The 14,567-nt window shown below is 36.0% G+C and overlaps 1 non-coding gene across 1 annotated transcript; it reads left to right on the forward strand.

Moving 5' to 3' along the window:
- The first annotated feature begins 10,833 nt into the window (after nt 1-10,833).
- On the forward strand, nt 10,834-10,937 carry LOC112670920 (U6 spliceosomal RNA). The gene has a single exon (XR_003143298.3). It is a non-coding gene; the product is annotated as a U6 spliceosomal RNA (small nuclear RNA).
- Nucleotides 10,938-14,567: the final 3,630 nt, after the last annotated feature.

The raw sequence follows: 14,567 nt of genomic DNA on the forward strand, positions 1-14,567 counted from the left end.
CATTTCTGACATTTTGTTTTCGTGGCAAGCAAATAGAGTATGATTTTTTTCACATACGTGGATCTGAGTCATGCATAGAAATGTCAACATGACTTACATAAATTTTTGATTGTATTTGCTATTAAAAATAAATGTTCACATTCCGGACCCAATGAGTTTTGGTAGTATAGATGAAGTGCTAGCATTTTCAAATTAGCTTTTGACAGAAAATTGTAACTTAGCTATATAATTATTTTTGTCCTTTTATTTTCATTTGTCTTGTTTCTGATAAACTCCAATTCACATTTTTCTAACAGACTATCTCAAATCTCTAGCACTGTCTCAGGATTATGACTCTCATCTTTCAGAAATACCTCTGCTTCCTGTCTCACAGAGGATAGGCCTTCAAATATGAACTCCTTCAACCTTTACACCTCTAACCTTCCAGGAATGATACCCATCCTCTTGGCCTTGCAACCTATCTTTCAAGAAAGAATGCTCTTTATCCGTGGCAGGCTAATCTGTGTTCTAAATCTAGTTCTTCTTATCTCTTCTGAGGTGTTTGACCAGCAACTTATCCTCATTATCTCTATTTTCAAAATCTCTCTTTCCCGGATCTCCTTTCCCTCTTCTACAAACAGGCTTTCAGTCTTCGTATTCAGAAAAAAGTAAAAAAGAAAATCCTTCCTCCTACACACTATACAAACTACTGCCTACTTCCCTCCTGATCTTTATCATTGATTTTCTTGGATGTATTATATAATTTATACTCATGACTTCCTTAGGTTCATTCGTTTCTCAATCCGGTGAGTTTGGCTTCTGTCACCATCCTTCTAAAAGTCTCCTTTAGCCCACCAATGATCTTGTAACAACCATATCTACAATCAATTTTTAATTTCCATCTTATTTAACTTATACAACATTGATAATATTTATAATACCTGTTTATTGAAGGTCTAATTTTTTTTGTTTTATCAGAGAGCATTTTATTCTTTTTTTATTATTTTATTTTTATGAAAGTCCCCATTCCTTTTTTTTTTTTTAAAGATTTTGTTTTATTTACTCATGAGAGATACAGAGCGAGAGAGGGAGAGAGAGGCAGAGACACAGGCAGAGGGAGAAGCAGGCCCCACGCAGGGAGCCCGACGGGGGACTCGATCCCGGGTGCCCAGGATCACGCCGTGGGCTGCAGGCGGCGCCAAACCACTGCGCCACCGGGGCTGCCCAAGTCCCCATTCCTTTTGAAAAATATATTGCGTAGAATTTTTAAAAGATTGTTATGTGTAAATATATATTTTAAATATAGATGTAAACATAAATACATATATCAATACAGATGTAGATACATCTAAAGCTACAGAGATCTATGCATATCTTATGGGATTTCTGTAATTTGAAATTTAGATTATAGGAACAAACTAAGCCATATTACAAAAGGTAAGATTTAGCCAGAACTTTGTTGTGTCATATACACGTTTTTACTAAGGTTACTAGACTAAGGCCATCCCTTTCCTCCAGGCTTGCCTACTCTGCACCCATTAAACAATAACTTCCCATTCCCCCTTACCCTAGCCCCTGACCACCAACTTTCTACATTCTTTCTCTATGATTTGGACTACTTTAAGTAACTCACATAAATGGAATAATACAGTATTTGTCTTTTTGTGACTGGCTTATTTCATTCAAAATAATGTTTTCAATGTTTATCCACATTGGAGCATATGCCATAATTTCCTTCTGTTTAAAGGTTGTGTAATATATACGTATATCTATCACATTTTGCTTATTGATTCATCCAGCAAAGGACTCTTGCATTGCTCCCACATTTTAGCTATTATGAATAATGCTCTATGAATATAGTTATACAAAATTCTCTTTTTAGACTCTGCTTTCAGTTCTTTCAGATACATACCCAGAAGTAGAATTGCTGAATCATGCTATCATTCCATGTTTTATTTTTTGAGAACCATTATACTATTTTCCACAGTGGCCACACCATTTTACATCCCCATTAACAGTGCACAAGAATTCCAATTTCCCTGTATCTTGGCCAACAATTACTATTTTTCTGCTTTGCTTTTTTTTTTTTTTTTTATGATAGCCATCCTAATGGATATGAACTGGTATCTTATTGTAGTTTTGGCTTGTACTTCCCTAATAATTAGTGATAATATACATCTTTTTACATGTTCATTGGTCATTTATACATCTTCTTTGGAGAAATGTCTTCTCAAGTTCTTTGCCCATTTTTCTATCAGGTTGTTTATTTTTGATATTGTTGTGTTTTAGAAATTATCTATATAGTCTAGATATTAATCTTTTATCAGATATATGATTTGCAAATATGTTCTCCCATTCTGGGGGTTGCCTGTTTATTCTATCAATACTGTTTTTTTGATGTACAGGTATTTTTTATTTTCATAAAATCCTATTTGTCTATGTTTTCTTCTGTGGACTGTGCCTTTGGCATCATACACAAGAAAATCACTGCCAAATTCAATGTCATGAATCCTTTGCCCTATGTTTTCTTCCAAGAGTCTTATAGTTTTAGGTCTTACACTTAAGTCTTTGATACATTTTGTGTTAATTTTTTATATGGTGTTAAGTGAAGGTTCTACTTCTTAATCTTCACTTCTTCCTTCCTCACTTTAACTTTAGATTTAGTTTGTTCTTCTTTCTCTAGTTCTTAGGTTGTAAAAATAGATTTGAAATCTTTCTTCTTTTATTTATTTATTTTTTTAAAAATATTTTATTTATTTACTCATGAGAGACACAGAGAGAGAGGGAGGCAGAGACACAGGCAGAGGGAGAAGCAGGTTCCATGCAGGGAGCCTCTGGACTGAAGGCAGAGCTAAACCACTGAGCCACCTGGGCTGCCCTCTCTCTTCTTTTATATATATGTATTTATAGCTATAATTTCCCTCTTAGGACTGCTTTCACTGTGTTCCATAAGTTTTGGTATGTTGTACTTTCTTTTTTTTTTTTTTTTTTTTACAGAATTTTCTTTTTCTTTTTTTTTTTTTTAATTTTATTTATTTATGATAGTCACAGAGAGAGAGAGAGAGAGAGAGAGGCAGAGACACAGTCAGAGGGAGAAGCAGGCTCCATGCACCGGGAGCCCGACGTGGGATTCGATCCCGGGTCTCCAGGATTGCGCCCTGGGCCAAAGGCAGGCGCCAAACCGCTGCGCCACCCAGGGATCCCTATGTTGTACTTTCATTGTCATTTTACTTTGAGTAAATTTTCTAATTTTCCTAATAATTTTTTTGATTCATTGGCTGTTGAAGAGTATGTTGTTTAATTTCCACAAGTATGTGAATTTTTTCAGTTTTCTTTCTGTTGTTAATTTCTAACTTTATCCCATTGTGGTTGAAAAAGTTATCTGTATCCTTTAAAATGTATTGAGATTTAATTTGTGACCTAATATATGATTTATCCTGGAAAATGTCTTATGTGTAATTGAAAAGAATGTCTATTCTGTTGTTGTTGAACACATGGAGGTACTGGGAAGATGTTGCACGCAAGCAGGGCATAGAAGCTCTGAGCCCCTTCCCTCACATATTGCCATATGCATTTCTTTCGTTTGGATGTTAATCTGTATTCTTTATCATATCCTTTTATAATAAAACAGTAACCAAAAGTGTTTCCCTGAATTCTAACAAATTACTGAACCCAGCTCTGGGAATCCTAACTTAACAATCAGTCAGAAGAACTGGGACTTGGTGATTGCCATCTGTAGTGTGGAGAAGGGCAGTCTTATGAAATTGAGTGCTTAACTTGTGGGATCTGATGCTATCTCCAAGTAGGTAGTATCAGAATTGAGTTAAATCATAGGACACCCAGTTGGTGCTGCAGAGAATTGTTTCATGTGTGGAAAACCCAAATACCTAGTGTCAGACGGTTGTGAATGAGTATGAAGTAGTGTGAGAGTAAAGGAGACACAGAAGCAGTGTGTTTTTCCCCTATAATTACAATAATACTAGCTTTTATAATTGCTTAGGCATTTATTCTTAGTATGATCTTTATTTCTTCATATGGCATTAAATTGCCATATAGTGTATTTTCATTTCAACCTGAAAGACTCCTTTTACCAATTCTTATATGGCAAGTCTAATGGCAATGACATTCCTTGGCTTTGGTTTATCTTATAACGTCTTCATTTTTTCCCTCACTTTCAAAGGACAGTTATATTTGATATAAGATTCTTGACTGACAGTTTTTTTTTCTTTTAGCATTTTAAATATATCAGGAACTGCCTCCTGGTTTCCAAAGTTTTTTAATGAGAAATCCATGAATTACCTTATTGATGATCCCTTGTATGTGATGCATCATTTTTCTCTCACTGCTTTCAAGATTTTCTCTGTGCTTTGTTTTAAAGATTTTATTTATTTATTCATGAGAGACACACAGAGAGAGGCAGAGATATAGTCAGAGAGAGAGAGGCTCCCTGAAGGGAGCCTGATGTGGGACTGATCCTAGGACCCCAGGATCACAACCTGAGCCAGAAGCAGATGCTCAACCACTGAGCCACTGAAGCATCCCTTTCATTGTCTTTCAACAGTTTAATTATAACATGTCTCAGTGTAAGTATCTTTAACTTCATCCTACTTTGAGTTTGTTAAGCTTCCTGGATGTTTATATTCATATCTTTCACCAAATTTGGGGAATTTTGGGTTATTTCATCAAATATTCTCTCTACCACCTCCTTTCTCTGTATCTCCTACGATGCATATAGGTTGATTCACCTGCTAGTGTATCACAGGTCCCTTAGGCTCTGTTTACTTTTCCTCAATCTTTTTTCTTTCTGTTCCTCAGATTCCATAACTTGTTTTTTTTTTAAAGATTTTATTTACTTATTCATGAGACACACACACACACACACACACACAGAGGCAGAGACACAGGCAGAGGGAGAAGCAGGCTCCATGCAGGGACCCTGATGTGGGACTCAATCTCAGGACTCCAGGATCATACCCTGGCTAAGCCACCCAGGGATCCCTATAACTTAATTGTCTTATCTTCGAGTTCACCAATTCTTTCTTCTGCCTCCTCAAAAACCATCCTTGAACCTCTCTAGCAGATTTTTCATTTCAGTTGTTATAATTTTCAGCTCCAGAATTTCTTTTTGGCTTTTTTTTTCTTTTTAATACTTTATTTCAACATAACTATGCTTACAGAAATACACTCATATTGGTTAATAGAATGCAGTTTAAGTTTAACTTATCCTACACAATTTGGACCAAAAACTTGGTACATGGTTTAAACTTTAAAAAAAAAAAAAGGATTTGCAATCTGGTTTTTCATCTATTACAAATGTATATAAAAGATCCTCCCATCAAATGCTGCTAAAGCAGGCAGCAAGAACCTTGAGAAGTTAACCTTTGGTTTGTCTTGGAAAAATAACACATATTGCACTGTAAAAGTTTATAAAATTGGTGCAACAAAACATTGTGGTAATGTTTCAATGCCAGTTTACAGAGATCAATTAACTAATGGATGTTGAAAAGGGTGGGGAGAGCCTACGTACAAAGTGAAAATGTAAAAGCTATCTGATTTAGTTAAAATTGCATGTAGATTGCAAGTCTACACAAACCAAGATTCAGATAATTTCACGAATCTGAAATAACACTATCAGCTCAGTTCATCTGCTGAGGTCAACAAGGAAACTGCACAATAGCGGTTTTTCTGGTTTATGCAAAAAAGAAAATTTTCTTCCCCAGCTTTTCAGTCCAGAACTGATATTATACTACAGGCAAGGTATTCCTTCCATTGTCAACATTCATGGGGTGACATGTGATGAGGTCTACTTGGATTTAAATTTATTTGCATTAGCACTTATATGCAAAATAGTCCCCAAAGTTAAAGACCACATGACTTTAGAAGTGACTTTAAAAAATAAAATGGTCCTTCTTGGAAGACTAGAACAAAACATCCAGCCATAGTTATAAGAAGCCTTATCAGAAAAGTAGCCCCTTATGAATTACACCTCAATAAAAAAAAAAGTAGCCCCCAAAGAAGCAGCTCTGAAAAGAGGAAAAAATATAACTTAAGATATCTTGAAGAGCAATGTGAATATAGATAGGTTCAGAAGATAAAAAGAGATACATTTTCATAAGACTACCTAGGATTAGGCTTATAATGTATTCTAGTATTTCAAGTTTATCTCTAGTTACTAAACATCAATTTACAAATAACATATTCACTTTTTATTCCTTTAACAAAAGGGAAAATTCTAGTTTCAATTCTATCCAGTGGAGGGGAAACTGAGAAAACAAAGATTCAAACAGTTCCATGCAAATATCACATTTTTCAAATGGAAGAACTCCCAACTAAACCAGAAGTTCATATTACTAATATAGTTTTCATTGAAACAATTTTTAACAAGTACAAATACATGGCATTAAGGTTCAGAACCTAATATAGGCCTGACAATCAAGTCCTTGTTTTCTGGAAGAAAGTCCCACTCTTTTTGGCTTTTTTTAAGGTTTCTTATCTTTTATTTATAGTTCCATTTTGTTCATACATCATTTTTTTATTTCTCCACATATTTCTTTAGTTCTCTGAGCTAAAAGTTGTTATAAAGTCCTTTTCTAGTAGATCTGCCATCAGGTCTTTCTCAGGGAAAGTTCCTGTTGGTTTCTTGTCTTTCTTTGAATGGGACATAATTTCCTATTTATTCATATGCCTTGGATTTTAATTTGAAAATGAGACATTTGAATTTAATAATATGATAATCATGAAAATTATATTCTCCCCCTTCTCCATGGTTTCCTGGGGTGTTTAGTTTGGTTTTGATTGGTATAGGCTTCTCCACGCCAAGGATCAGTATGATGTGTGGACTTAAGGCCTTACGAGGTCTTTACTGAGTCTGCACCTTTCCCTGGCCATATGTGGTGACTTTCCAATTTCCCTCATATATGATTGATTTTGAATACCCTAGTCTTTATTTGTTTTTTTTTTAAGAATTTATTTATTTGTTTATTTATTTATTTATTTATTTATTTATTTATTTATTTATGAGAGAGAGAGAGAAAGAGAGAGAGAAACAGGTTCCATGCAGGGAGCCTGATGTGGGACTCGATCCCTGGACTCCAGGATCACACCCTGGGCTGAAGACGGATAAAATGCTGAGCCACCTGGGCTGCCTGAATACCCTAGTCTTTAATGTCTGGTTCCCAAAATAGAAAAAAAAAAAAAGAGGTAAATTGTGTGTGTTAATGGGGAGGAGGTGCCAGCCCTTTAAATCTCCTGGAAGTCACTTCAGCTGAAAGGGGAGGGGCTTCCAAAGATAAACAGAGGTGTAGCATCAATAGCTACCCAATTCTGTGTCTGCACATCCATGATCAGAAGCAACGATCAGCAATCAAGAGAACAGGTCCCTGATACGTGGAGGACAGTGTCTTTGCTGTCACTCTGGTTGCTGCAAACTGTGTGCAAGATGATTTAGGAACAAGTGCACAGCTGTCTGCCATCGGCTGAAGAGTAGGGATGGGAAGATGATTAGTGCTGAAATTGGCTGAAATTAGGCATAAATTAATGCCCAAGCTTTTCTCTGAAAGTAGCAAGCCCTCGGTAGGCTCCAGAGATCCAAAATAGTTATATTAGACACATTCTGCCAGTGTACCTATTTTATGAGTGGGAAGATGGATTCTTAATGCTTCCTACTGTACCATCTTCTCAGAATCCTCTCATGCCCAGATAGGCCTTGTTAAGAGTCATCAATAGCTTTCTGTCCTTGCAATAAATACAGTGACTCATTGGAATAAGAATACAACTTTCATAAAATACTTTCTTTTTTTTTTAATTTTTATTTATTTATGATAGTCACAGAGAGAGAGAGAGGCAGAGACACAGGCAGAGGGAGAAGCAGGCTCCATGCACCGGGAGCCTGATGTGGGATTCGATCCCGGGTCTCCAGGATCGCACCCTGGGCCAAAGGCAGGCGCCAAACCGCTGCGCCACCCAGGGATCCCCCATAAAATACTTTCTAAATTGAAGATGAAAGATGATGCTAGGACCATTGTCCTACTGTTTCCTCAATACATTTGTACAATTTTGAGTCTTTTTTTCAGTGTTTCCAAACTATACTCTAATACATATGCTGAAAAATTGATATTGAAAATTTTTAATAATTTTCATTTTCAGCTTTCCTTCTTAGGGATTATTCTACTTAGTGAAACCCTGTCTCAAATACAATAGGAGTATGCTCCCCTTATGGATTCTATAAAATGTCTATTGACAGGAATGATTTTCCTTGCCTGGAAATATTGCCTGTAGTAACCAAAGTATTTGCTCTCACAGTCCCAACTTAGATATCAAGGAAAAGCAAGAAGTAAAAAGCAAGAAGAAGAAGTAAATACCATGTGAGTCATTTCTGAAAAAAAAAAAAAAAAAAAAAGATAAGTCCACATAATTTTTTTTAAAAGAACCACAATCTATTAGGTAAGAATGAGATCTTACCTTATCATACCTGCAAAAAGTAATATAAATTCCCAGATGTAGTTCCTGAGGTAACAGTTTGAAGTATGAGCATACATGCCCAGTGAAGTTCTGGTGTAAGGTATGAAAATTCACTCTGACCTAAGGAATTTTGTCCCTTTGTTTATGATTATGAACAATAGTGGGACTGCAACAGGGGATTCTCCTTTCCCTTTGGGAAATCCCTACTTCTTCCCTCTTTGAACTGAAAGGGACTAACTCTGAGTTACGAGGCTACTGGGGAATTTTAGCTAGCTCCTGTGGAGAAACAGATGGAAATAAGCATTCCTCAACAATTCCATTGATCAACCACAGGTTTCTCATAAGCATCTCTCAGATTCCTATAGATCTCACTGAGGGAGAAGTGGGCAAAATGGAATCACTACATTTAGTCACTATACTGACTGCCACTAACTATAACAACTATTCTTTCCTCCTGAAGCCTGGACCTATTTGGCACATGCTAGAGGGTAAGAAGCAACAGGAGGGCTTAATGATCACCAATGACTTCCTGGCAAGATGCTTCAGCTCAGTACCAGTAGGGATATCTATGAAATCAGATTTCTGAAAACTTGGGTCTCTGCCACTATCAAAATTATTTAAGACCAAATTTCCACTAATTACATGGTATTCTATCTACATCACTTCTGGTTAATTCACAACTTCCTATGTCACTAACCATCTTGTCACTATAGATCAAGCTCATTAGTCCTAGTGTCGCACCTTCTCTCTATTCCTTTCCCTCCAAATGCTGCCACTTCTGGTGTTAGGGACCTTTAGAATCCATTCTCAAAACAACCAATCAAATTCAAATTCTCTATATCCTTGAATCTTTAAACTCTCTCAGGGCATATCCTCTATGCTCTCTTTTACCAGAAATCTAACTTTGATGGCAAATCAGTTCTTCTCATGTTGACTTCTCTAATATGGGCTGCACATTCTCCCATAAGTCACCATGAACATCTCAGCCCTGGAGGCAGGGATGGCATCTTTCTGGCTTTCTACTGCCACTTCCTATTTATTGCACATTTATTTTCATTTAAGAAGCTTCTTCTTTTAATCTCATAATGTTTGGCTTTACATCCATTTACCTGAACCTGCTGCTCTCATCTTCTAATCTTTAGACATTCTCCAACATTTACTGAGAGCATTGTCATCTAATCCACAGTCTCCATCCTTAACTATCCAACATTTTACCCTACATCTGAGCTACTTAATAGACTTTCTCTATTCCGAAGATCTTTGCCTCCACTTCCACAGTGTAATTCCAAAGGCATACCATGGGTCTAATCAACCTCTAGAATTAACTAACCTTCAGAATCTTAACTTTGACTGCAAACCATTATCCTAACTCCTTTGTCTCATTGAAAAACAAAAAGAGAAGAGAAGATAAAATAGAGGAAGGAGAATAGGAGGGAGAAAGAAAGGAAGAAGAAGTGGGGGGGGGGGGAGAAAATTCTAAACACCATTTCTAGCTGCTGCTCCATTTCCTTCTCCTTTCTCTCACAGCCATGTTTCTCAAAAGAATTATCAGCCTTTATCTTTAGTCCCTCATTTCACATTCTTTCTTGAGCCTGCTGCTTCTATCCCATCTATTGAAACTATTCTCACTAAAGTTAGCATTGTTTTCCTAATTATTTGATAACTACCTCATCTTTAAAATCCTTTCTTTGTTTGGGTTTCTTGACTCTTTTCTAGTTTTTCTCTCATTTCTCTGAGTATTCCTTGTCTATTTAGTTCTCTGTGTATCTCTTAAATATTAGTGGTTTCAAGAGCTCCATCCATGCTTGCTCTCCTTTGTACATTCCTCTTTTCTAAAGCAGCCTCTCCATTGCCATTATTCCTCCCACAGTTGGTGTACAATGAGTGCTCAGCTGACACACATAAACCCCACAACATTTTTCCAAGTTTCAAACAAGATTTTTCCTTTGCCCCACAAATATCTCCACTTCAATGTGCTATGTATACATCAATATCAACATACTATCTCTCCATTTATTTATGTAGTATGTTATACTACACAAGGAAGAAACAGTTGAGGCTTCTAGACTAAATATCACAGGACTTAAAGCTGTCTTTTCCATTTCTATGGCTGTTTACTCAGAACATTTATCATTTCTCATATGAATTATTAATAATCACCATCTAGATTGTATAGCAAATACCCTTTACATCCTTATATTATATACCCATATTTATTTATACATTTCCTTTCTGATTATTCAAAATACATAATATACAATAATTTTTTAATCTGAGAAACAAATCTGAAAAAACTGATACTATCTAATATAAAATCTAAAAAGAAAGTCTTTCCTTTTAAACTGAGAATGAATTGCAGTACTGCTTTTATTGTTTAATAAAAATCACATTAATGTGCTTGCTTCAGCAGCATATATACTAAAATTGGAATGATACAGAGATTAGCAAGGCCCTTGTACAAGAATGACATGTAAATTCATGAAACGTTCCATATTTTACTTAAAACATACACACACACACGTTTATGCTTGTGACAGGAGCCTCCTTATGTTATTCTAGTAGAAAAAGAAACATCTCAGAAAATTTCATTAGACTATAATTTTAGAAATGACTAAAACATTAGTATAGTTTTTTAGAAACTAAACTCAAATATGTCATAATATTCCTCCACCTAACCAAACTGTAATTCTAACAATAAAAAAGGCATTTCCAGAATAAAGGTCAAGGCTATAAGTGAGTAGGTGGTATATGCAGAATATTTCCCATTTTCTCCTTCATATCCATTATCCATTCTTCTCTCTGTTCCTTGAGAGGCTCTTTAGACAAAACAAAAGAGAGAGGAAAGTAAAAGATACTGACCTACTTCTCCAAACCCTCCTTATATGATGGGTAATTTTATGTGTCAACTTGGCTGGCCACAGTACCTAGATATGTGAGTAAACATGATTCTGGATATTTGTATGAGATGATTTTTAATTATTTTTAAAAAGATATTATTTATTTATTTGAGAGAGAGAGCACACACACATAAGCAGGAGGGAGGGGCAGAGGGAGAGAGAGAGAGAAGCAGACTCCCTGCTGAGCAGGAAGCCTGATGTAGGTCTTGATCCCAGAACCCTGGGATCATGACCTGAGCTAAAGGCAGATGCTTAACCAACTGAGCCACCCAGGCACCCGCATGATGATTTTTAGAGGAAATAAACATTTAAATTGTGGACTTCAAGTAAAGCAGATTGTTCTCCATAATGTCAATCAGCTGAAGGCCTGAATAGAACAAAATACTGACTTTCCCCAAATAAAAGGTAGTTATGCCAGCAGACAGCCTTCAGACTTGAAATGCAACATAGGCTTTTTCTGGGTCTCCGGTCTACAGACCCACCCTGCAGAATTTTGATTTACTGGCCCCCATAATCTCATGAGCTGATCCTTTAAAATATATCTCTTTGTGTATATATTTACATATAGCAAGAAAAAAGAAATATGTCTGTATATATAATCCTGCTCTAGCATTAAGTGTCTGAAAGTCGGGCAGCCCCCATGGCGCAGCAGTTTAGCACCGCCTGCAGCCCAGGGCGTGATCCTGGAGACCCTAGATCGAGTCCCAGTCAGGCTCTCTGTATGATGCCTGCTTCACCCTCTGCCTGTGTCTCTGCCTCTCTCTCTCTGTCTCTATGAATAAATAAATAAAATCTTAAAAAAATAGATTTTATGAAAAAAAAAGTGTCTGAAAGTAGCTGCAGTCCTGGTAAAATGACCCCTTCTTCACTTGTCCAGCTCTCACTGGGTCAATCTATTGTTTCCTTTGTTCCTTGGCCATAAGTGTGGTAATATTTCCCCTGTTACTAGTCTCCAATATCTTATCATCCTTTATTTCTTAACACTGCCTACACTTCTGAAAACATCCTTTCATTAAAGTAGTGGTTGTCAACTCAGGCTGCATTTTAAAATCAGCTTTGGGAAGCTTTGAAAAATCCCAGTGGCCAGGCCACAAACCAGACCAACTAAAAGAGAACCTCTAAGGGCAGGATCCAGGCATCAGTATTTTTTAAAGCTCCCCAAGTGTTTCCAATGTACAGCTAAGGTTAAGAACTATTGCATCAATGTCTCTTATCTGAATCATTTGAGTTGAATTTGGTTTCCAGTCACAACCCCAACCAATATGCTGTCATCATCTAATATCCCCTTTAATAAATTCCTCTCAAAGCTTAAAGAAAAAAAAATACATTTCTTGAAAACCTATGAGCTTTTATTACCTGTATTTTTCATATAATTCTTTCCTATGCTACCAAGTATTTTACTTTAAGAGTATTTTATTTCTCCCCAAATATGAGGGTTCTTTCATTTGTATCTACTCAAAAACTTGTCTCCCAGCTACCATTCTCAGCCTTTTACTAACCCTCTCTCCTCAATTTCTGACAAAATAATCTTTCTAAAATCTGTCTAATCATGTTGCCTCATGATGCAAATTTAAAATTTCTGTCGATGAAAATCAGTGGACTATATAAGTTGAAACTTCTTGGTTAGGCATTAAAACCTCTTTATACGCATCACAATCTGGCGTTCTCTTTTTTTAAGTTTTTATTTAAATTCTAGTTAACATATAATGTAATGTTGGTTTCAGGAGTAGAATTTAGTGATTCATCACTTACAGATAACATTCAGTGCTCCTCACAAGTGTCCTCCTTAATACCCATCACCCATTTATAATCTGGCATACTGAATTTTTAACAACCTCCCCTCATTCTCTGCCTCACCATCCTACATTCTACCAAACTATCATTTGCTCCTTTGACTTCCTTTGATCCTTTATGTCTCCCATTTATATTAACTGAGATCATTTCTCCTGCCTAAAACCTTCTTCTGTTCTTCAGCAGCCTGACCTTTCAGTCCTTCAACACTCAATTCAGATGTTACCTTCTCAGTGAAGACATCTCTAGTCCCTCTCTAATGCTTAACAATGAGTAGCTATTGTTAACTCTCTTGAGGGCTTGTAGAGATTTCCCAAAAGAAAGGAACTGTATACTGGGATTTTAAAAAGAGTGAAGGGGCAAATGACAGGGAGATGGGGAAGAAATGTTCAGATGGCTTACAAAGAGCCCAAAGATGAGACAGCATCCACAGCACACATGTAACGAACTGCAAATATGTCTGTGTGGATAAACAAAGGAGATTGATGAACAATAAATCTTGTAAGGTGTTTTTGTTTTAATTGTAATAGCAATGTGGTAACTTTACAAACATTCACAAAGTCACAAAGATTAGATTAGAGGAGAAAAATATTAGAGACAGAGAGGCCACTAGGAGACTGTCACAGAAACCCAGAAGCTCCTCATTGGAGCTAGAGCAGTAGCAGTGAAAAAGAAAGCACATGCCATGTTCTATACTATCTTTATGTATAAAAATTGTGCCTTTGTCACAAAGATCTGTTAAAATTCAGAATAAAAATCCAACACTTATCACTTTCTTTTGATTGATTTAAATATTATATGAAAATGCACATCCTTTTAAACACTAGTCAAATATCTTTGATGATGTATACATAAATAAGTGATAATTGGCTATGGCATTGAAAGTCAATCAGTCCTTTCTTTCTTCCAAAAGTCACCCTTTGCAACAGCTTTTTCTCATTCCACTACTATTTTTTTTCTTTCCATTTGATAGCCTTGTTGGCTATTTGAGTATGTCTGTCCCTACAAGAGTATGTATATATGTAAGTTTTTAAAAATTATAGAAGAATTTTCATGAGTATAGCAAAGAATAAACATTATTAAAATGCTGGTAACTAGGAACAAGGGTGGGATGTCCATTACTAGCTCTCCTTGTTGTCAGGTAGGAGAATATAACTTCATCAAAGGTGTAACTGGGAGTTAGAACTCTGTTAGAGAATTTTGCTTCATATATGGAAAATACATTTACTACAAAAAACTAAGAACATCATATTTCTATTTCAAAATAATTTGAATAGGATATTATATCATAAAGTGTCATACATACAGTAACATGAACCATAACACTCTATGTATTGATGAAATGTCACGTGATCATGTATAAAGCAAACATCAACAGAGACTCACATACAGAGACCCAAATGACTCTCATTCAAATCATTAGTTTGAATTCAATGCTCC

The sequence above is a fragment of the Canis lupus genome, chromosome 14 (assembly GCF_003254725.2).
Source record: "Canis lupus dingo isolate Sandy chromosome 14, ASM325472v2, whole genome shotgun sequence".
Lineage (NCBI taxonomy): Eukaryota > Metazoa > Chordata > Mammalia > Carnivora > Canidae > Canis > Canis lupus.